Here is a 25,525-nt window from a genome sequence, read left to right as displayed (position 1 = left end):
CAAAACCACCAAGACATTCTATCACGTCCATTCCAAGTGAGTTCAAATGATGCATAGATAAATTAAGTTGACTGAACACTGGCCAACAGCACATCTTGACACACAGGTACAGATGGGGCAGAGGAGTAATAGTGACATTCACAGCAGCAATGTAAACCCCCAGGATTTGCATAATTGATGTTTAAGAGTGGGGGGGGATTCAACTCCCAAACAAGTCTTTTCACTACTTATGAAAAGTATAGCTTGCTGGATATAAGATACATGCATTGTTTTAACTGAAAAATAACAATGTCAAACATAACTGTTCTATAGCGCATTTAAAACTAAACAGCTGAATGTGCCCACGTCTGCTTACAAAGCATTTTCAGATGAACAAAGAAGCTCATGTTGAGGACCATGTTGCAGTCCAATGTTTATAAATACCCAGGTCACCCAAGCTAGCCAACTGAAATTGGGAAAACATTTATCAAATGTAAATAAAACCAAAACTTAATTGATATTTCCATCTAATGAAATTCTGGGAAGGAGAGAAAAGATATTTTAAAAACAAGCAAATAAAACAGAATATACATTTCTCTTTATTTACAGTATATTTGGCGGCGCACACATTGGCCCAGCGTCATCTGGGTTTGGCCAGGGTAGGCAGTCATTGTAAATAACAATGTGTTCTTAACTGACTTGCCAAGTTAAATAAAAAGGTTACACATACAGAGGCAAACATTTACAAAAAAGTGTTTTGCACATGGATGACAAGTAGTACATTTGTACAAAATATACAAAACCTGGGGACCCTCTTACAAAATGCTACATTTAGGGCCAGGTTGTTGGTACCTGTAAACACTGGGAAAGTAGCAATGGTGAGAGAATGCTGCTCATACAGCCAGCGAGGAAGAGAACTAGTCATAGATGTAGAGGTGAGTTTTGCCAACACTTGAAGGATAACGCTCATGGGATCCACTGATGTGGAACAGACCTCCAAAAGCACAAATCTCCCATCAGTAGTTCCGTTCCCACAGTATTCGGACACAGATGGGCATTTCCCAAAATTCCGGACGGAAAAATAAATGGCTATATTCAATATTTTATTTTTTTCTGTACAAGAAGACATCACTGACGTCATAGTAAAAAAACATATGTATATCATATAAACTGAGTGTACGAAACATGCTCTTTCCATGACAGACCGAACAGGTAAATACAAGTGAACGCTATGATCCCTTATTGATGTCACCTGTTAAATCCACTTCAAAATCAGTGTAGATTAAAAGGGAGGAGAGCCTCGAGACAATTGAGACATGGATTGTGTGTGTGTGCCATTCAGACAGTGAATGGGCAAGACAAAAGATTGAAGTGCCTTTGAACGGGGTATGGTAGTAGCTGCCATGTGCACGGGTTTGAGTGTGTCAAGAACTGCAACACTGCTACGTTTTTCAAGCTCAACAGTTTCCAGTGTGTATCAAGAACGGCCCACCACCCAAAGGACATCCAGCCAACTTGACACAACTGTGGAAAGCATTGGAGTCAACATGGGCCATGATCCCTGTGGAATGCTTTCGACACCTTGTAGAGTCCATGCCCTGAAGAATTGAGGCTGTTCTGAGGGCAAAAGGGGGTGCAACTCAATATTAGAAAGCATTCTTAATGTTTTGTACACTCATACATACACACACACACACACACTCACACACACACTACCGCTCAAAAGTTCAGGGTCACTTAAGAATGTCCTTGTTTATGAAAGAAAAATCACATTAAAATAATTAAATTGATCAGAAATACAGTGCAGACATTGTTAATGTTGTAAATGACTTCTTTTTTTTTTTTTTAACCAGAGCAGTTTTCAGCTGTGCTAACATAATTGCAAAAGGGTTCTCTACTGATCAATTAGCCTTTTAAAATGATAAACTTGGATTAGCTAACACAACGTGCCATTGGAACACAGGAGTGATGGTTGCTGATAATGGGCCTCTGTACGCCTACCTAGATATTCCATAAAAACATCAGCTGTTTCCAGTTACAAAAGTAATTTACAACAACATTAACAATGTCTACACTGTATTTCTGATCAATTTGATGTCATTTTAATAAGACAAATAGTGCTTTTCTTTCAAAAACAAGGGCCTCAAACTTTTGAACGGTAATATATATATATACATACATACATACATACATACATACATATACATATATATATACATATATATATATACACATATATATATACATATACATACATATATGTATATATATATATACACATATATATATATATACATACATATATGTATATATATATATATATATATATATATACATATATATATACACATATATATATATATATATATACATATATATATACATACACATATATATATATATATACACATTTACACACAAAATAAATATAATCTCCAATGAACAAATATGTACACAGATGATGGTGGGCTCCACCATAAAGTAGGGAGGGAGAAGTGGTGTGACGTGGCGCAGCCGTTCACACACGGTTACCTAGCAACCATTCACTCCGACTGTAGGGCTGTGTGCGGTTGGTACTGGTGTCGTGTGTGTGCATGGTCGCGTTCCGATGTAGCCGTTGGCCTCGTCGGTCACTAGGCTGCCAAAGTCTGTCACCGACACTGCCATCTTGGTGCTCGTGATAGGATGCGGGCGTGCCTCATAATCCAGGCCCAGATTTTCTACGGTGGCCTCGGGCAAGCTCATTTTGAGGCGCTTGGAGGGGGGTCTGTCGTAGTCGTCCGTGCAGGAGGCCAACTGGCCCAGGTCGGAGTGGTAGAAGCCAGCGTCCAGCAGGTTGATGCAGTCCGGGTCTCCTGCGCCGTTGGGGATGAATCCCAGGGACTCGTCATGGCTCAGGGAGCCCCGGTGGAGGCCCTCTAACGGGGGGAAGCTGTAGGACTCCAGGCAGCCCGCGTCAGACGGGTTACATACAGACGCCACACTGCTGGTCAACGCTGGAGTGAGGGGGAGGAGAAGCAAATTTAGAGACTTGGAATTAACCTTGACTGTCCAAACAGACAATGTCATTCATCAGAAATACTGCATCGTAGCTACAGCCAGGAGTCTTTGGCGTCCATGTGACCTACTAGGAAAACATGCTATAGGGACCTAGGTTTTCCTTGTTCAAGTAACACGGTCAGGACCCTTCTCATAGCGGATGAGCTTGAAGATTAGGAGCCATATGTATCAAGCATCCTAGAGTAGAAGTGCAGATTTAACATCAGTTTCACTTTTATATCATAATGAATAACATTACATGGACAGGAGGGGCCTGATCCTCGATTAGAACTCCTGCTCTGAGAAGCGTACTATGTATGACCCCAGAAGCGTACAGAGAAGAAAAGAAAATCACTGCTTAAATGTTACAGCCTAATGCTCCAAGCGGCTACCACTGCTAATCGCATTCTTCACTCTATCCATCAAAATTCATGTGGAGTTCACAAGCCTCATCTCTCTCGTCTGCTCTGATTTCTCGGTCCTGGCCCGTGGCCCTGCTCACCAGAGAGGTCGCTGGCCGTGATAGAGTTAAGGAGGTTGAGCTGGTGCTCTGCCGAGTACTCCATCCGACCTCCTCCACTGCTACTGGAGCACACAGAGGCCGACCCGTCCACCACCAAACCTTCAGCCTCATCCACCAGCCTGTCCATCAGATCCCTACAGGGAGGGCAGGAACAAACAAATCGATTTTTCTGTGAATAAAACAGTATCGTGTTCACCAAAATGTTGAATTGTGTGTAAAATAGGGAGGGACACACCAAATTATCAATGGAATCCTCACATTTATGAGTGTGAAAAAGTGTGATTAGTTCATCTTTTTCTTAAATATAGACCTCTCCCCCAATAACAGTTTTCCACTGGAGAGAATGCATATGCTCTTTGTAGTCGGTGATTTAAGGCAGAAACACCAATGACAAAACTGAGGGATTCATTGTACTTGTAAAAAAATATATATATATTTTTAATAGCCTGTGTTTATTGATCTATAATATATATTCAATCATTTTGTTCACCGTCTAGCATTCAAAGTAGATAGATACAGTGCATTTGGAAAGTATTCAGACCCCTTGAGTTTTTCACGTTACAGCCTTATTCAAAAAATTTATTAAATTGTCCGTCCCCCCTCATCAATCTACACTAGGGCTGTGGCGGTCATGAAATGTTGTCAGCCAGTGATTGTCAAGCAAATAACTGCTGGTCTCACGGTAATTGACAGCCTACAAACCGCTGCTGCTGTACTTTGGAACAACTACATTTTGAAAAGTTGAATAAATCCATGTAATATAGCCTACACCATCAGGTCTAAAGAAACATGATATGAAGAAAATGAAGTCTACTTCAGAAAAACAGAACATGATCTGGCTATGCCATATGGCTGTGGGCTACACTAGTTAATTTAGCAGACAAGATTTGCTTTAGAATTCCGTGGCGTTATTTTATATTATGAAGAATACAATTGAACATATCCTTTGTATTTTATTCAGCTATTTTCTCCAAATGATTTGAAGGAGTGCGCTACATGCAGCTATTGTGTTGAGAGGTTAACAAAGAAAACAGGTACTCCTATATGCTTCATTTAGAGTTATGTAACTTTAGTTGTGATACAAATGTTGGGCTATACGTTTAGATTTTTAATACACATTCTAAGGCTGCATGATGCAGCTAATGATGATTTGAAAAAAATTCACATGAAAGGCATGAGCTCTGCTTTGTTTTTGCGCAGGCTGTACACACATCAGTCTCTCATTCACAATTTGACAAGCACTTGATAATTCCTTGAATTTCCCATCTGAATCCCCTTTGTGTGGCCATAACCCCACTAAAAAAAAATCTATGCCTTTAGTGGCCAGTGGCGGTTGTGCCATTGGGCTGAATATAATAATTATAATTCCCTTCTCCCCACTGCACCTCTCACTCACATGATTGGGTCTTTCTCACAGGCTACAAGTGAAGACGGGCATCGGGGACGCAACTGCGCTCGTCCTTAACGTTTCCGAAGCGCATATATTGAAGATATTGGAAGAACTGTCCACATGTACTTTTCGTCAGCCAACAAGATGAGTAGCCTATCGAACAGCAAAAGCATTAGCCCATGTCAATCTACCATCTCCCATAGTACAAAAGTTGACCTATTCTATGCGATAAATAAATATTCCAAACATAGTCTGGGACAGTTGTGGGATGCGATAGATCCCAAATTAATACAGCCACTAGCATAAAAAAAACTGTTTTAAAGCTATGAGCCTGAAGCAACAGATTAGAACATTTATCTTAAAATGTTGATAGTCTAATTTATTTCTTCACATTATAAGCACAGCAATACGCACATGGCAGTAGGCTATAAGCGCGAATGTTCCATTAGCAGGGAAACCCCATTCTCAAAAGTGACCACATGCAATTATGCATGTAATGCTTTTATTATAAAAGGTGCATTTGTATGGTGAATATTATCTTCCTCAAACTTGACTCACTCGCTGCGTATGTATGCCATTTAATCTGCTTTACAACGGGTGTAGAGCCTAATGTTCTTAATTTTAAGACGTTATTTGGCCACTATAGTTGTGATACAAACCTTATCAAAACATTATAGGCCTATGTGCTAGACTATATGTGGTGTGTGAGTATGATTCGAAAAAGTCGCTAAAAAAGCATGCCCTGTTTGCCTTAAGCTGGGCTTTACAAGTGATAGGCTAATATTGTCACCCATCACACTATTCCTGATGTAATCTCATCTTTACAGATACGTGTGAAATTTATTTTGATTTAGAATGGACCATTATCATACACCTGTCTCGATCTAAGCACTAAAATAGCAAATGGCGGACGCTTTTCCTGTGGCACATTTTCATGCCAGCCAGGTAGGCTATACTCCTGTTTTAAAAGAACCAATGTGCTTAATATTAGGAAGGTTGACAAATAAATATAGTAGGTCTAGCCTATAGAAAGCTGATGGGATCTTCCTATTTTTAATAGAGGCTAGGCCACTCAAGCACATTCAGAGACTTGTCCCAAGGCCACTCCTGCACTGTCTTGGCTGTGTGCTTAGTGTCATTTTCCTGTTGGAAGGTGAACCTTTGCCCAGTCTCAGGTACAGAGCGCTCTGGAGCTGGTTGTCATCAAGGATCTCTGTACTTTAGGCTGTTCATCTTTCCCTCGAGCCTGACTAATCTCCCAGTCCCTACCGCTCGAAAACATCCCCACAGCATGATGCTGCCACCACCATGCTTCACAGTAGGGATGGTATTGGCCAGGTGATGAGCGGTGCCTAGTTTCCTCCAGACGTGACGCTTGTCATTCAGGCCAAAGAGTTCAATTTTGGTTTAATCAGAATCTTGTTTCTCATGGTCAGAGTCCTTTAGGTGCCTTTTGGCAAACTCCAAGTGGGCTGTCATGTGCCTTTTACTGAGAAGTGGATTCCGTCTGGCCACTACCATAAAGGCCTGATTGGTGAAGCGCTGCAGAGATGGGAGAACCTTTCAGAAGGACAACCATCTCCACAGAGGAACTCTGGAGCTCTGTCAGAGTGACCATCGGGTTCTTGGTCACCTCCCTGACCAAGGCCCTTCTTCCCTGATTGCTCAGTTTGGCTGGGTGGACAGCTCTAGGAAGAGTCTCGGTGGTTCCAAACTACTTCCAGTTAAGAATGGAGGCGGCCATTGTGTCCTTGGGGACCTTCAATTCTGCAGACATTTTTTGGTGCCCTTCCCCAGATCTGTGCCTCGACACAATCCTGTCTCGGAGCTCTACGGACAATTCCTCCAACCTCATGGCTTGGTTTTTGCTCAGACATGCACTGTCAACTATGGGACCATCTATAGACAGGTGTGTGCCTTTCCAAATCATGTCCAATCAATAGAATTTACCACAGGTGGACTTCTATCAAGTTGTAGAAACATCAAGGATGATCAATGGAAACAGGATGCAACTGAGCTCAATTTGGAGTCTCATAGCAAAGGGTCTGAATACTTATGTAAATAAAAAAGGCATCTGTTTTGCATTTTTAATACATTTGCAAAAATTTCTAAAAACCTATTTTCACTTTAAAATGATGGGGTATTGGGTGTAGATTGATGCTTTTTTAAAATCCATTTTAGAATAAAACTAACGTAACAAATGTGGAAAAAGGGAAGGAGTCTGAATATTTTCTGAATGCACTGTACGGTATGACTTTACTCGCATAAAAACTGTGGATGGAAACGTGGCTGGTGAATGAATGTGTGTCCAATTTTTTTACGTTTTTTTTTTTTTATTGCTAATTTGCTACGTGAGGCTTATTTGACCAAATAGAAGTTTCGTAATTTACCTTTATTCCAACAGGGAAGTCATATTTAAAGTCACTTTTTTACAAATGAGCCCTGCACATTACAAAAACATGCACATGCAACAGGCAAGTACAGATAATGGTTAGGTTCTTACGAATGCACCGATATGTGGCATTTTGGCAACTTCCCCAAAGACGACTTTATATCGGAGTTGTGCCTGTTGTCACAGAGATAGAGGACTCATCCTGGATATAACCCGTTTCAGCATGGACATTGCCATTGAGGGCTTCCAGCATGGTGAATGCTATGAGTTTGGAGCAAATCAGCCAATTAAGAAGAACATGTACTACTTTAAAATGAAGATGGCCTCAAAATGGGACTGCCCATGCTTTCACAGGCACTATTTTGGAAAAGATGAGTCCTCTATCAATCTCTATGGCCTGTTGTTCACTCGCATATCCGACCTCTCATTGGCTAAAATGGTCCCAACTGACCTCGCCTCCGCCCGTCTGCCTTCTATCTTTGAGGACATACATTTCCATAGTCACTATAATAGACAATCTTTGCTGCAGCACACTGGGCAGCTGTGATCTGAAGATTTGATTACTGCTAGCCGTGATTAGACTGTGCCAGGCAGTGGTCCCGTGTGTGCAGGATTGAAATGTGCGTGACCCTACCAAATTCACAAAGAAATGTGAGTTATAGATCTGTCATCAATTGGTAGAGCCATTCCGTTTGCTATTTCTATGCTTCTCGTTCTTAAAAGAAAACGGCAATTTCCAATTGCTACATCCAGTTTACTTTTAAAATGAATTATATATAGCCATTGATTCTTGAGTAGAACTTAAACAAATGACTCATGAGCTTAGTTTTTATAACTAACCCAAGATAGAGTAGGGCTGTCCCCAATTAAATCGACTAGTCAATTGTTTGGTGGTTAGGCTGTTAGTTGACCGAGATTGTGTGTTACTGCTCGCCTGAAACCACACACACCACCCCCCTCGCACATTTTAAGACCCGTGACTTTTTCCACATTTTGTTACTTTACAGCCTTATTCTAAAATGGATTTAATAAATCCTCAGCAATCTACACACAATAATACCCCATAATGACAAAGCGAAAACAGATTTTTAGAAATGTATAAAAGAATTCAACAGAAATACCTTATTTACATAAGTATTCAGACCCTTTGCTATAAGACTCAAAACTGAGCTCCAGTGCATCCTGTTTCCATTGATCATCCTTGAGATGTTTCTACAACTTGGGAGTCCACCTATGGACAATTCAATTGATTGGACATGATCTGGAAAGGCACACACCTGTCTATATAAAGGTCCCACAGTTGACAATGCATGTCAAAGCAAAAACCAAGCCATGAGGTCGAAGGAATTGTCCGTAGCGCTCCGAGACAGGATTGTGTTGAAGCACAGATCTGGGGAAGGGTACCAAAACATTTCTGCAGCATTGAAGGTTCCCAAGAACACAGTGGCCTCCACCATTCTTAACGGGAATATAACACTTTAGGAAGTAAATCTAAGCAAAGAGATGTATTTAATCCACTAATACAAAAAAAATCTTTATCCCATTTTCTCCCCAATTTTCGTGGTATCCAATCACTAGTAATTACTATCTTGTCTCATCGCTACAACTCCCGTACGGGCTCGGGAGAGACGAAGGTCGAAAGCCATGCGTCCTCCGAAGCACAACCCAACCAAGCCGCACTGCTTCTTAACACAGCGCGCCTCCAACCCGGAAGCCAGCCGCACCAATGTGTCGGAGGAAACACCGTGTACCTGGCCCCCTTGGTTAGCGCGCACTGCGCCCGGCCCGCCACAGGAGTCGCTGGAGCGTGATGAGACAAGGATATCCCTACCGGCCAAACCCTCCCTAACCCGGACGACGCTATGCCAATTGTGCGTCGCCCCACGGACCTCCCGGTCGCGGCCGGCTGCGACAGAGCCTGGGCGCGAACCCAGAGACTGGTGGCGCAGCTAGCACTGCGATGCAGTGCCCTAGACCACTGCGCCACCCGGGAGGCCCTATAATTAGTATTTTGATTGTCGACAAGGTTTATTTGAGCTATGGTCAGCGCCATTTTTAATTGCCATAGTAACAACTGACGCCAGTTCGTCACTGGCAGGAATCAAATTGTCTGTGGTATTGAGTTTTCGAAAAAGCCAAGATGGTGTCGCTGTGAGAGGGAGTGTTTTCTCGCTCTTCAAAGCAACATTGAGGGATAGGTGGTTAACAGTCTAAAATTGGCTATCAATGTTGAAAGAAACTAACTTGTTTTAGGGACATAGGATAAGTTTAGAGTTCGTTTTTGTCAAGTTGAATGGGAAGAACACGACAGAAAGACAATAGCAGACAGAATATTCAAGTCTCACAGAAGACGGCAGACATGCTAGCTAGCCACAACGAGAACCAGAGTAGCATGAATACACAAGAAGCCGTGAACTCAAGCAAGAGAAAGAACAAAACTGACCATGATGAAATCCTTGCAACCTCTTTACCTCAGACCAATTAAAAATCCACCGGTGAAAAAATATGAAAGATGACAATTCCATGTCTGAACTTCTCTGCAATCCAGTCCCTGTCTACTAAACAAGACGCCACGCTCTCTAAAGTGTCCATCAGAGCGGGCTACCGAAGAAACATCAAAGAAGATCGATAATTTGTCAGAAACTGTCAGTCGGCTACACAAAAATTGTGAGCGAGAACAAGGAAAAGATAACGTTCCTAGAGAATGAGTTGAAGAAACCGCAATCCCAAAATCATGAGCTGTGTGAGAATGTAGCTGAACTTCAAAAGGTACTCTCACGGGTGGAATCTGAAAATCCAAGGTGTAAAAGAGGTAGAGGGAGAGGATATTAGGGAAGCAGTCATTAATATCCTGGGAAAGGTGGCGCCGTGCATCAAAGATAAGCTAAGAGACGTGATCGACGTGGTATATCGACTTGGGAAACGAAGATCTGATGGACCCCCTCGCAATATCATTTTGCGCTTAACTATGCGCCATTACAGGGACATCATCTGGAAAATGGCCAAGGGGAACACGTTTCTGGACGAGAAGAAGCTCTGCATCAAAGAAGCACTGATACAGCAGGATCAGACTGCCAGGGAGAAACAGTGGCCGATTATACAGAAGGCACGACAAGAGGGAAAGAAGGCTGGGTTCAAGGGCCCACACGCGTTTATCGAAGGAAGAATGATTACTGGGTAACTCTGTTGACATTAACCAAACTGGAACTGTGAGTACTGTCAAGAGTACAGTTAATGTACTGCCATGAGTAAATGTACCGTTCGAACTACAACTGATGAACACTTGCCAAAAAAAGGAAGTAAATAGATTTGTTAATACTGTTAACCACCGCTACCTCAGCTGAGCGTAGTTTTCCGTCAGAGTAATCCTCTCAAGGTTCACCGTTTGTTTTATTGTTCACGTTACTACTTCTGTTATCTAATTTGTGTTCTCTCTTTTTAAAGGCAGGAGTTCGTTTTCAACTCACTCAGTATCGTTAGTCTGAATGCTAGGGGTTTGAGAGATCTTACAAAAAGTAAAGCCTTATTTTTATATTGTAAATGCAGTAGTGCAGATTTTGTCCTTCAGGAAACTAATTCGGGTAAAAGTGATTTGAAATCACAATGGGGAGACATAGCCTATTTCAGTCATGGATCAAACCATTCTGCTGGTGTTTTGACACTTATTCACAAGTTTAAAGGTGACATTCTGGAATCCACATCTTCACAAGATGGGAGATGGGTCATAGTAACTGTTAAACTTGACAATGCTATTTTCATCTTTTGTAATGTATAGGGTCATAGCTCCCATGCTCCAAATAAGAACCCTTTTACCCAATTTACCAGGAAAGTACAGGATTTCAGCGACAAATACTCAGAGGCTTTTCTAATTATTTCAGGGGATTTTAATGAAACACCCGATGCATCTGTTGATCGTGTTCCTCCTAGAACGAGTCAAAGCCTTCAAAATAGCAATATCATTACTACATTATGCAAGGATCTCTGTGTTGATGATGCCTGGCGTTATTTCAATCCGAATGCAAAGGGTTATACCTGGACCAGCAAAACTATGTCACGTAAATCTAGAATAGATTTATTCCTAATTTACCCCATTTTGTTACAATTTGTTATAGATGTAGATCATCAGTTGGCTCCCTTTTCTGATCACCACTTGATTTTCCTGAATTTACAAGCTACTAAAAAATCTAAAAATTACTTGAGGATATTGTAAATTAAACAACACACTTCTCAAAGATCCTACTCTCATTGGAAACATCAAATTGTTAGCCAACGATATTTTTGCAAGAAAAGACTTGGGTCATGGAAGTAGATGGGAATTTTTCAAATATAAAGTCAGAGTTGTAGCCATTAAACGTGCCAAAGAGCTGATGCACTTAAAGAACCTTAGAGAAAAAGAGTTGATGAGCAAGCTTGACAGTTTTCTAAACAAAGATAATCTAAATCTTTACAACTAGAATTAGAACAGCTTTACATGGATCTGGCAACGGGTGGCTTTGTCAGATGAAGAGCAAAATGGATTGAAGAGGGGGAAAGAAACACTAGTTACTTTTTTGCACTTGAAAAGAGAAACTACAAAATAAAATCTATAACTGCACTCAAAATTAAATGTTTTATGCAAAGATCCCATTACAAAAACATCCTTTGTCAATTCCTTTTATGAAAACATTTACAGTTCTCAATTTCAGGAAGATGGTTGTGAAAGCTACATTTGCCACATTCCGAATTATGTCCCTGTAATTGAGGATGATTTCCACTCAGTTTGCGATTCACCTGTGTCAATTTAAGAAATTAGAGAGGCTCTGAATTCAATGAAAAAAGGGAAATCACCTGGCCCATCAGTTGAATTCTATAGACAGTTTTGGGAGGTACTAGAAGACCCGATTTTTAATATGTTTCAAGATTGCATCAAAAGTGGGGAATTGGTCTCCACTATGAAATTGATTCCGAAGCCCGATAAAGACCCCTCTCTCATTGACAATTGGAGACCAATTACTTTATTAAATATTGATTACAAATTGATTGCTCTGGTTTATGCCAAAAGATTAAAGAAAGGAATAGATACCATTATAAAAAAGACTCAAACAGGATTTATGAAGGGCCGTCACATAAGCTCTAATATTCGTTTAATCTTAGACCTTATAGATTATTCAGATGCAATTGACTCAGATGCGGTTGTCTTATTTTTGGACTTCTGTAAAGCCTTTGACACAACTGAACATGAATTTCTCACTTAATTTTCAACAAATCCAAAAAGTTTATCAAAGTCATTCGCATGTTTAACAAAGATATAAATAGTTCTGTGTTACTAAACCTTAATAGTGCCAAAAGATTCAGTATCAACAGAAGTGTACGACAGGGATGCCCAATTTCGCCATTTTTATTCATTTTGGTTGTGGAACGTCTATCTCTAGATATTCTGAGTAATGCAAATGTATATGGCTTAACCCTTTTTAACAAAGAAATCTAAATTTCCCAACTGGCTGATGATACTACTCTTTTCTTAAGAGACAAAGACCAGGTCGCCCACACCCTTAATGCTATAACTGCATTTTCTATTGCATCAGGATTAACTAACTGTTTCTAACTGTGAAATCTTATGTTTATTTGACTCTGATGATAAAGAAATAGAAAATATTCCTGTAAAGGACTGTGTTAAATATTTAGGAGTACATTTGTCAAAAAAAAAAACAGACAACATATGAATTTCTCTCCTAAAATTAAGAAAATCAAAAATATATTTAATAATTGGCTACAAAGAGATCTTTCTATACTTGGGAGAGTACTTCTGTTCAAGGCAGAGGGACTGTCTCGTTTTGTGTACCCCTCATTATCTATATTTGTAAATCCTGCTACTTGTAAAGAGATTAAGACCTTTCTTGACTTCATCTGGAAAAATAAGTCTCAAACTAAAAAAGCCAGTCCTTTCTAATAAAAGAGCTGAAGGAGGTCTGGAAGTGTTGGATTTTGTTGACATAAATAACACTTGCAAGATCAACTGGTTGAAAAGATGTTTGATCAATACTGATTCAATATGGTATTTCACTCCAAATAATGTGTTTAATAAGTTGGGAGGTCTTCAATTTTTACTGAAATGTAATTATATTCCTGAAAGATTACCCGCTAAATTGGCTAGGTTTCACCAACAAGCTTTAATGGCCTGGAAAATATGTTTTCTGCACAATTTTTCCCCACATAAAGCTCTTCTGTGGAATAATTCAGACATAACTGTAAGGAATAAGTCATTGTTCTACCCCAGTTGGCATGAGGAATATTGACTTTGTTCTTAATGTTTGACAACAAGGGTAATATTCTCACATATGAACAATTTATAACATTGAAAGAGTTTCCAATACCTTTGAGTTTATTTCTGTGATCAAAGCCGTTCCCAGTGGTCTAACTACGCTAATGAAAACTCATCTTAGCTTTGGTAATAATCACAAAGTTTATCCAGAACTCAGATTGGAAGGTGTGGCTTACTTGAGAAATCTTGTTGCAATAAATATATAAAAGACAAATTCTTCATTCACAAAACCAACTCACAACTCACAATTTAGTTTATTTTCAGCAAACTTAACATGTGTAAATATTTGTATGAACATAACAAGATTCAACAACTGAGACAAACTGAACAAGTCCCACAGACATAGAATAAACCATAAACATAGAATAATCAAAAGTAACAGTCAGTATCTGGTGTGGCCACCAGCTGCAGTAAGTACTCCTCGTGGACTGCACCAGATTTGCCAGTTCTTGCTGTGAGATGTTACCCAAATCTTCCACCAAGGCACCTGCAAGTTCCCAGATGTTTCTGCGGGGGAATGGCCCTAGCCCTCACCCTCCGATCCAACAGGTCCCAGACGTGCTCAATGGGATTGAGATTCGGGCTCTTCGCTGGCCATGGCAGAACACTGACATTCCTGTCTTGCAGGAAATCAGCCATACTGCTTGTTCTGTGAGTGGTGGCATTGTCATGCTGGAGGGTCATGTCAGGATGAGCCTGCAGGAAGGGTACCACATGAGGGAGGAGGATGTCTTCTCTGTTTCACACAGCGTTGAGACTGCCTGCAATGACAAGCTCAGTCCGATGATGCTATGACACTCCGCCCCAGACCATGACAGACCCTCCAAATCGATCCCGCTCCAGAGTACAGGCCTCGGTGTAACGCTCATTCTTTCAATGACAAATGCGAATCCGACCATCACCCCTGCTGAGACAAAACCGCGACTCGTCAGTGAAGAACACTTTTTGCCAGTCCTGTCTGGTCCAGCAACAGTGGGTTTGTGCCCATAGGCAACATTGTTGCCAGTGATATCTGGTGAGGACCTGCCTTGAAACAGGCCTACAAGCCCTCAGTCCAGCCTCTCTCAGCCTATTGCGGACAGTCTGAGCACTGATGGCGGGATTGTGCGTTCCTGGTGTAATTTGGGCAGTTGTTGTTGCCATCCTGTACCTGTCCCGCAGGTGTGATGTTCGGATGTACCGATCCTATGCAGGTGTTGTTACACGTGGTCTGCCACTGCGACATTGCAATTTATTGCCCTGGCCACATCTGCAGTCTTCATGCCTCCTTGCAGCATGCCTAAGGCACGTTTACACAGATGAGCAGGGACCCTGGGCATCTTTCTTTTGGTGTTTTTCAGAGTCAGTAGAAAGTCCTCTTTAGTGTCCTAAGTTTTCGTAACTGTGACCTTATTTGCCTACCGTCTTTAATGACTGTTCCACAGGTGCATGTTCATTAAACAAGCATGGGAAACAGTGTTTAAGCCCTTTACAATGAAGATCTGTGAAGTTTTGGATTTTTACTAATTATCTTTGAAAGACAGGGCGTTGAAAAAGGGACGTTTCTTTTTTTCCTGAGTTTATAAGCACCTATCCACTACTGATATAAGCCTTAATTTATCGTCAAGCAAAATTTCACAAATTATTTAAACTGGCATATCGGCTGCTGACTGGTCGAGTAACCTCTCTGCCAGGAAGTCCTTCATAAGGATTAGTGACACGGCCAATAAATACAGCGCCATCCAGACAGATTGACAAGAACCTCTGACTGAATGTAACACAGCCACCATCCGCTGGGATTTTGTGCTGTATCGCCACCATCCCTCTACAACACATCATTTCATTCTCTGTAATAAACTCATTCTCAGACTCAGAGCTACTCTGTAAATTCAGCCATTTTTGGGAGTACCAAAATTCTCTCCTGCCAATGACACAATGCCAATTTACAGTTAGCTTGCGTTCTAAATCATAGTGTTTCCATTGCCCTTCAAATGGAAGAAGTTTGAACCACCAAGACTCTTCCAAGAGCTGGCAGCCCGACCAAACTGAGCAAATCGGGGGAAGAGAACCCGATGGTCACTCTGACAGAGCTCCAGAGTTCCTCTGTGGAGATGGGAGAACCTTCCAGAAGGACAACCATCTCTGCAGCGCTCCACCAATTAGGCCTTTATTGTAGAGTGGCCAGATGGAAGCCACTCCTCAGTAAAAAGGCACATGAAAGGCCACTTGGAGTTTGCCAAAAGGCACCTAAGGGACTCTCAGACCATGAGAAACAAGACTCTCTGGTCTAATGAAACCAAGATTGAACTCTTTGGCCTGAATGCCAAGCGCCACATTAATACAACTTGATTAGTCATATGCGCCGAATACAACAGACCTTACAGTGAAATGCTTACTTACGAGCCCCTAACCGACAGTGCAGTTTCAAAAAATATGGATAAGAATAAGACATCATCTGGAGGAAACCAGGCACTGCTCATCACCTGGCCAATAACATTCCTACGGTGAAGCATGGTGGTGGCAGCAGCATGCTGTGGGGATGTTTTTCAGTGGCAGGGAATGGGAGACTAGTCCGGATCAAGGGGAAGATGAACAGAGCAAAGTACAGAGAGATCCTTGATGAAAACCTGCTCCAGAGTCCTCAGGACCTAAGACTGGGGCGAAGGTTCACCTTCCAACAGGACAACAACCCTAAGCACACAGCCAAGGCAACGCAGGAGTGGCTTCGGGACAAGTCTCTGAATGTCCTTGAGCGGCCCAGCCAGAGCCCGACCTTGAAGCCAATCGAACATCTCTGGAGAGAACTGAAAATAGCTGTGCAGCGACGTACCCCATCCAACCTGACAGAACTTGAAAGGATCTGCAGAGAAGAAATGGGAAAAACTCCCCAAATACAGGTGTGCCAAGCTTGTAGCGTCATACCCAAGAAGACTTGAAGCTGTAATAGCTGCCAAAGGTGCTTCTACAAAGTACTGAGTAAAGGGTCTGTAATACAAAAAAATTGTAATACATTTCCCAAAATTTGTAAAATTCTGTTTTGCTTTGTCATTATGGGGTATTTTGTGCAGATTGAGGTAAGATTTATTTTAAATCCATTTTAGAATAAGGCTGTAACGTATCAAAATGTGGAAAAAGTGAAGGGGTCTGAATACTTTCCGAATGCACTGTAGCTGGTTTGATTAAAACCAGTGTGTGGTTTAAAACCTGTGTGTTTTAATAAAATCAACTGTGTCTATATATGGAAAAATATACGTTTAAGATTTTGAGCAATCGATTAGTCGAAGAACAGACAATTTTTATTTTATATAGTTGGGGACAACCCTAGACCAGAGCCTCTGGTTTCCAATGGGAGCAAATTAATCAAAGTGGGCAGAACAAGCAAGGAGGTGGGCAGAGCCAAGAATGAGTTAGTGAGATCCTATTGGTGCGTTTTAGCATTGATTTGCATATTTCTGTTAGGGAATACCTACTATGAAGTGTGGGTGTGCAATAACTCAATTCGCCCTTGCACGCCTTCTAAAAACTCTTTTTATTTTTATTACTTTGGCAAAGTCTACAAAACGCAGTCCACCATGTTACAGATTCTAGTTTTGGAAACAGAAAATTGTATGGAAATGTTTCGTCGATGAGAAAATTTGCATAATGTCGGCCAAAATCCATATCGTTCCATCTTCTCCCACTGCCGGCCACTGGGCTTCCTCTCATCACCATATTTGGTAGTGAGTGGAAAAGCAACTGGATGCTTCACATTTATACATCCGGTGAAATATCTGGCTCATCTGTGGTTCAACTGTTTAACCCCATCAGAACCAAACATATAAGCTAAACAATGTCAATGTAAACAAACACTGTATAGCTTCAAAACATGATTAAAACTATCATTATTTTGATCTCATGGTTGGTCTGTCAGTCTATGAATTTGAGAGTGGTTACATTTCTCTAGGCCCATCCCTAAGCGGTTTATCCAAAAATGTGGCAGGTTGGTTGCCTTGTTATTTGACCTGCAGATTGCCCCCTCAAAGTCTAGTTTGTGAATCTTTTACTTTTGTACACCATCTTCAAAAACAGCAGAAAATTATCATTTGGGTTATTGAAAAGATTAACAGCAGTGTATATGTTAAAATTATTTCTTACACTATGCTTGTTTTGTCAAACTGAAATTAGGAAAACATTTTAGAATTTTTGCAACCATGCAATGGCAGAGCAATTTCTACATATTGCACATTTAACCTCTCTGGTGTAGGGGGCAGTATTTTGACATCCGGATGAAAAGCGTGCCCAAAGTAAACTGCCTGTTACTCAGGCCCAGAAGCTAGGATATGCATATAATTGGTAGATTTGAATAGAAAACTCTAAAATTTCCAAAACTGTTAAAATAATGTCTGAGTTTAACAGAACTGATATGGCAGGCAAAAACCTGAGAAAAATACATCCAGGAAGTGGGATTTTTTTATGTTTGTAGTTTTCCATTGACTGCCTATACAGTATCCAATGACTTAGGACTCAGATTGCACTTCCTATGGCTTCCACTAGATGTCAACCGTCTTTAGAAATTGTTTCAGGCTTGTATTCTGAAAAATGAGGGAGTAAGACCACTGAGTCAGTGGAAAGTCCCCAGACCTGTTTGGTGCGCGCGACCTAGAGCGCGCCTTTCTTGTTTTTCTTTTATATTGACAAAGCTATTGTCCGGTTGAAATATTATTGATTATTATCACTAAAAACAACCTGAGGATTGATTATAAACATCGTTTGACATGTTTCTACAAACTTTACTGATACTTTTTGGATTTTGTCGTCTGCCTTTATATCCAAAAACCTCCGTTTTTGGATATAAAGAGGGACTTTATCGAACAAAACTAACATTTGTTTAACTGGGAGTCTTGTGAGTGCAACCATATGAGGATCAAAGGTAAGTGATTAATTTTATCGCTATGTCTGACTTTTGTTACTCCTCTACTTGGCTGGTAACTTTTTGTAATGTTTTGTGTGCTGTGCGCTGTCCTCAGATAATCACATGGTATGCTTTCGCCGTAAAGCCTTTTTGAAATCTGACACAACGGTTGGATTAACAAGAAGTTAATCTTTAAACCGATGTATAACACTTGTATGTTTTATGAATTTTTATTATGAGTATTTCTGTTTTTGAATTTGGCGCTCTGCAATTTCACCGGATGTTGGCCAGGTGGGACGCTAGCGTCCCACATACCCTAGAGGCTTTAACTACAAAAGCTAGTTACGAGACAACCCATATTGTTCCTCCAAAGACATTGCAACAATACTTCATTGGGTCGTTCCACAAAATTTGTTCCTTTTGCATCCCTTTGATATTTTAAGTAGAGAATATACACAAATATAGCATTTTAAAAGCCTGTTATATTAAATTAAGTCCCCTTTAATATTGCCCAGATGGAGAACTCAATAAAATCTGATTTTTTATGAATAAAGGCTAACGTTAGTTAAAGCGCGAGAATTCAGCATTTTGACATCCCTGTCACTTCTTGGAAGATTTTAACCCATTTAATCCCAAAATTCCACCATCATTGTAAAGCCCTAGTTATTTTGTTGCTTTGACAGTCATTTCTGAAGGTTCATTCATTTATGTCTATCCCTTATTTTAAAAAGGTCAACCCTGTTACGGAAACTGAACTCTCGTTTTAATATGGTGAAACTACTCCTTTTAAATTATTTATTTAAAAAAGAAACATTGACCATCTAATAGTAAAATTAGAGTAAAAGCAGGTGAGTTGGTTCTACTGTTTTAAGAAATTTCCTGGTGTGGAAAACTGAACATAAACACACCAACCCTGTAGACAGGCTAGAAATATCTTAACAATAACTTTGTGAATCTTGCACTCAATTGCCACTCCACAAAACAAACTTCCATTCCCCCTGTCACAAGGGGATTTATGGTTGATTTAAGAAGAAATGTTCAACCCTATTACGGTCAACCCTGTTACTGGTCTTTATTTCTTTTCTTTTTTACCAAGTTACACTTCTCAAAAGGCACCAAAATGGTGGAATGACCGATGTTCTCAATGTTTTCAGGGCACTGAGCAAATTTCAGGTCTGCTGAGTGCAAACTAACGTTGTGATATTGGCGCCGGAGGGGATGGCTCCTAACCAACTGCTATTTTGTTTATTTTTTCAAAAGAAATTGCCACTCATTTTGTACATATTGTTACTGCTACCGTATCTTATGACCGAAAAGAGCTCCTGGACAGCGATTACGCACCTCGAACAGGAAAAATATTTTTTCTTTAAGGAGTCCGATGAAGGATATACTGCTTCCCCGAGACCAGGCCCAAATCCCCGTCATTTGTGTGAGGAAAAGACGTAAATACAGGGGGCAGAGGTCTGTGTGCCGTGTGTGAATTCGCCGGTCAGTGAGTAAACCACCACTACCCTCGGTATTATAGGCCCATGTGCAACCATTGGAAAACAAACTGGATGATCTACGATTAAGACTATACTACCAACGGGACATTAAAAACTGTAATATCTTATGTTTCACAGACTTGGCTGAACGACGACACGGATAATAGAGCTGGCTGGCTTCTCAGTGTTTCGGTAGGACAGAGCAGCTTCGTCTGGTAAGACGAGGGGTGGGGGTGTGTGTATTTGTGTGTGTGTGTGTGTGTAACTGCTGTTGCGCGATGTCTAATATTAAAGACGTCTCGAGGTATTGCACGCCTGAAGTAAAACACCTCATGATAAGCTGTAGACCACACCATCTATATTACTCGTAGCCATCCATTTACCACCACAAACCGATGCTGGCATTAAGACCGCACTAAACGAGCTGCAGTTGAAGTAGGAAGCTTACATACACTTAGATTGGAGTCATTAAAACTTGTTTTTCAACCACTCCACACATTTTTTGTTAACAAACTATAGTTTTGGCAAGTCGGTTAGGCCATCTACTTTGTGCATGACACAAGTAATTTTTCCAACAATTGTTTAGACAGTTTATTTCCCTTATAATTCACTGTATCACAATTCCAGTGGGTCAGAAGTTTACATACACTAAGTTGACTGTGCCTTTAAACAGCTTGGAAAATTCCAGAAAATGATGTCATGGCTTTAGAAGCTTCTGATTGATTCAAATGACGTCAATTAGCCTATTGGAGGTGTACCTGTGGATGTATTTCAAGGCCTACCTTCAAACTCAGTGCCTCTTCACTTGACATCATGGGAAAATCAAAAGAAATCAGCCAAGACCTCAGAAAAAATTTTTGTAGACCTCCACAAGTCTGGTTCATCCTTGGGAGCAATTTCCAAATGCCTGAAGGTACCACGTTCATCTGTACAAACAATAGTAAGCAAGTATAAACACCATGGGACCACGCAGCCGTCATACCATCCAGGAAGGAAACGCGTTCTGTCTCCTTGAGATGAACGTACTTTGGTGCGAAAAGTGCAAATCAATCCCAGAACAACAGCAAAGGACCTTGTGAAGACGCTGGAGGAAACAGGTACAAAAGTATCTATATCCACAGTAAAATTAGTCCTATATCGACATAACCTGAAAGGCCGCTCAGCAAGGAAGAAGCCACTGCTCCAAAACCACCATAGAAAAGCCAGGACTACAGTTTGCAACTGTACATGGGGACAAAGATCATACTTTTTGGAGAAATGTCCTCTGGTGTGATGAAACAAAAAGAGAACTGTTCGGCCATAATACCCATCGTTATGTTGGGAGGAAAAAGGGGGACGCTTGCTAGCCGAAGAACACCATCCCAACCGCGAAGCACGGGGGTGGCAGCATCATGTTGTGGGGTGCTTTGCTGCAGGAGGGACTGCAGAAAAATAGAAATAGACAAAATAGATGGCATCATGAGGCAGGAAAATGTGGATATATTGAAGCAACATCAAGACATCGGTCAGGAAGTTAAAGCTTGGTTGCAAATGGGTCTTCCAAATGGACGATGACCCCAAGCACGCTTCCAAAGTTGTGGCAAAATGGCTTAAGGACAACAAAGTCAAGGTATTGAAGTGGCCATTACAAAGCCCTGACCTCAAGCCTATTGAAAATTTGTGGGCAGAACTGAAAAAGTGTGTGCGAGCAAGGAGGCCTACAAACCTGACTCAGTTACACCAGCTCTGTCAGGAGGAATGGGCCAAAATTCACCCAACTTATTGTGGGAAGCTTGTGGAAGGCTACCCAAAATGTTTGACCCAAGTTAAACAATTTAAAGGCAATGCTACCAAATACTAATTGAGTGTATGTAAACTTCTGACCCACTGGGAATGTGATGAAAGAAATCTCTCCTATTATTCTGACATTGCATTCTTAAAATAAAGTGGTGATCTTAACTGACCTAAAACAGGTTATTTTTACTAGGATTAAATGTCAGGAATTGTGAAACTGAGTTTAAATGTATTTGGCTAAGGTGTATGTAAACTTCTGACTTCAACTGTATATAAGGCCATAAGCAAACAAGAAAATGCTCATCCAGAAGCGGCACTCCTAGTGGCCGGAGACTTGAATGCAGGCAAACTTAAATCCGTTTTAGCTCATTTCTACCAACATGTTACATGTGCAACCAGAGAATTTTTTAAAATAAAAAATAAAATAACCTCTAGGCCAACTTTACTCCACACACAGAGACGCATACAAAGCTCTCCCTCGTCCTCCATTTGGCAAATCTGAGCATAATTATATTCTCCTGATTCCTGCTTACAAGCAAAAACTGAAGCAGGAAGTACCAGTGACTCGCTCAATACAGAAGTGTTCAGAAGACGTGGATGCTACACTGCAGGACTGTTTTGCTAGCACAGACTGGAATATTTTACAGGATTCCTCCAATGGCATTGAGGAGTATACCACCTCAATCACCGGCTTCATCAATAAGTGCATCAACGACGTCATCTCAACAGTGATCGTACGTACATTTCCCAAACAGAAGCCATGGATTATCGGCAACATCCGCACCGAGCTAAAGGCTAGAGCTGCCGCGTTCAAGGAGCGGGACACTAATCCGGACGCTTATAAGAAATCGCGCTATGCCCTCAGAAAAACCATCAAACAGGCAAAGTGTCAATACAGGATTAAGATTGAATCTAACTACACAGGCTCTGACGCTCGTCAGATGTGGCAGGGCTTGAAAACTATTACGGACTACAAAGGGAACCCTCCAGACGAGCTAAATGCCTTTTATGCTCGCTTTGAGGAAAGCAACACTGAAGCACGCATGAGAGCACCGAAGGTAACCTGCCTAAATGATTACTGCCCCATAGCACTCACGTCTGTAGCCATGAAGTGCTTTGAAAGGCTGGTCAAGCTTCCAACCATCCAGGACCAGACGGTGTCAGAGGAAGGCCCTAAAAATTGTCAGACTCCAGTCACCCAAGTCCTAGACAGTTCTCTCTGCTACCGCACGGCAAGCGGTACCAGAGCGCCAAGTCTAGGATCAAAAGGCTCCTTAACAGCTTCTACCCGCAAGCCACAAGACTGCTGAACTAAACTAATCAAATGGCCACCCAGACCATTTACATTGACCCCTACTCGCTGTTTATTATCTATAGTCACTTTACAAATTACCTCGACTAACCTAACCTGTACCCCCGCACATTGACTCGGTAACACATTTCTTGTTACTTTTTGATTGATTTGATTTTTTACTTTAATAAAATATTGACAAAATTTTAACTAACTCTATTTCTTGAACTGCATTGTTGTTTAAGGGCTTGTAAGTAAGCACTTCATGGCACATGTGACAAATACATTTGATTTGAAAATGCTGTGCAACTTCCGGCGATTGTTTACTGTGAACACTGAGGCTGTACCCGCTTTAGTTTGAACAGTGACCAAGTAGGCTACTGTGACTATTTGATCATAATGTAGGCCTAACAGAGTGGCCTACCATCAACAATTTTTTTTTGAGAAAACATGCATCCCACAACATCCTAAAAAGCATTCGGCCTACAGTAGCAGCAAATGTGTGGAGTTCAAATGTAGGACTTTGAGAGAAAAAAACATGCAGGTCTTAACATTAACCTGATTATCCACTTGTCCTTCAGACAAGGAGGTGACTGAAAATGTGTTGTTTGATGCAAGAAACCACTTTACAAAATAAAATTAATTATTCCCATTCCATTACCACAGAGAATCAGACAAATTACGCTACCCTCTGCATATTGGCTACTTAGAATATTCAAGATCGTCTCAAAATACAACACTGCTCTTTACCGGACTCCCTTTCAAAGATGGCTAGAAATGCACACATTTTGTGCTCTTGTAGGAAGCAACCACTCCCCCATTGTTGACTAGAAATTAGCTATAACTGGGCTAATAACTCACTAACTAGCAAAGAATATGAACAAATGTGCACAGGTGGCTACATGCAGCTTTCGCTTTGATCTCAAAACAAGCACAACTACTCACTACCGCTCATGCTGTAAACACAATCCAGTTCAAAGTGAATGGCACATATCCATATATATAGGCCTACTGCAGCTCCGATTGGTTATGGCACACCGGTCTGTGTAGAGTACGGACCTGAGTCGTGCTTGTCAATGGAATAGAACCCTAAACCAATGCACTCTGCCTACAATAAAATCTCTTGCACAGTTAGTTTTGCATACCAAGTCTTGCATAGCTCGTTTTGTTTCGATATGTTACATTGAAAGTGGTTAATATTGCATTGATTCGAGCACAATTCCCACAGCAGAGCGAAACGTTGATAGTGTTAACTAAAGGGGAAAACTCTAGGAAGTTGAGCGAAGTTTAATTTCGTGCTTCTCGGCGTGGGCTTGTATTGCTTCTGCACGGCAGTCCAAGGGGAGCTGCGTGCCTGTGCACTTGCGCAGCTTAGAGGGAATGACCTCATTGTACTTTGGCAGAAGAGGGGAAAAGACACATTCTGGGTTAACATCAGACAAAATGCGAGGTCAATCCATGACAAAGGGGCACTCACGTTACACCGGGGTAGCTGCTATACTTCTTTTTCCCAAACCGGTTCTGTTGGACAAAGAAGTCAAATCGTTCCGACTTTTTCCACATGTAGTAGAAGGCGACACATTCAGCGACTGTCCTTGTATTCACCTGAAGGAGAAAGAGTAGGTGAAGGGTTAAATGGAGAGATGTATCAAGTCCTTGCAGGACATGACTGGCATTGAACAACAATATCCCCATTTCATCTACAGTAGAACCTCATAAGCTACAAAACTCAGGGCTGGTTTTCCAGACTAAGCATAGTCCTTGGGAGAAAAAAACAAAACAGTTCCTATGGAGATCATCCATTGAGCATGATTTTTGGTCCAGAAACAGGCGTAAAGTGTTTGGGAAACCAGTCCTCAGTTACCAACTGACAGGTCAACTGAACAGGCAATATAAATGCAAAGAAAGAAGCTAAAAAACACAGATTTACAAATTCTGGACAATTGATTAGTAAACATGTAAACATGGAATGGTTTGTTTGTTTTTAAATTAATTTCAAAGTTATAGATATTTCAGTGTTCCCGAACGACCTCCATTCCCGACATCATTGTATCTTTGAAGTCCTACTGTATTGATAAGACTGGTCTTACCTTGTGTTTCTGGATGAGGTGAAAGTTCTTCTCATAAAGGAGTAGCGCAAGTTCAAAGTTTCTGCATTCTTCTTCTGACCAGGGAGGCATTTCACCTGAAATCAAAAAGGTGGAACATTTATTTTTTACTCCACTGTTTTAATACAATATGAATCTGTGTGTAAAAATGTCAACTTTACCCTCAGAGGACTTTTCACTCCGGCGATAACGCTCCAGTGCATCATGGACGGTGTAGTTACACTTCACAAGCTCATACAAGGCCTTGGGAGGGACAAATAATACTAATCAGTTAACTTCTTTGTGATAGGGGGCAGCATTTTCACTTTTGGATGAATTGCATGCCCATAGTGAACTGCCTCCTACTCTGTCCCAGATGCTAATATATGCATATTA

At 41.0% G+C, this 25,525-nt stretch overlaps 1 pseudogene; it reads right to left on the bottom strand.

Moving 5' to 3' along the window:
- Positions 1–2,398: 2,398 nt before the first annotated feature.
- LOC120026180 overlaps positions 2,399–25,525 on the bottom strand; it is a 41,343-nt pseudogene continuing 18,216 nt past the window's right edge.

The sequence above is a fragment of the Salvelinus namaycush genome, chromosome 31 (assembly GCF_016432855.1).
Source record: "Salvelinus namaycush isolate Seneca chromosome 31, SaNama_1.0, whole genome shotgun sequence".
NCBI lineage: Eukaryota > Metazoa > Chordata > Actinopteri > Salmoniformes > Salmonidae > Salvelinus > Salvelinus namaycush.
Note: the sequence above shows the minus strand (reverse complement) of the source record. Positions and strands in the feature narration are given on the sequence as shown.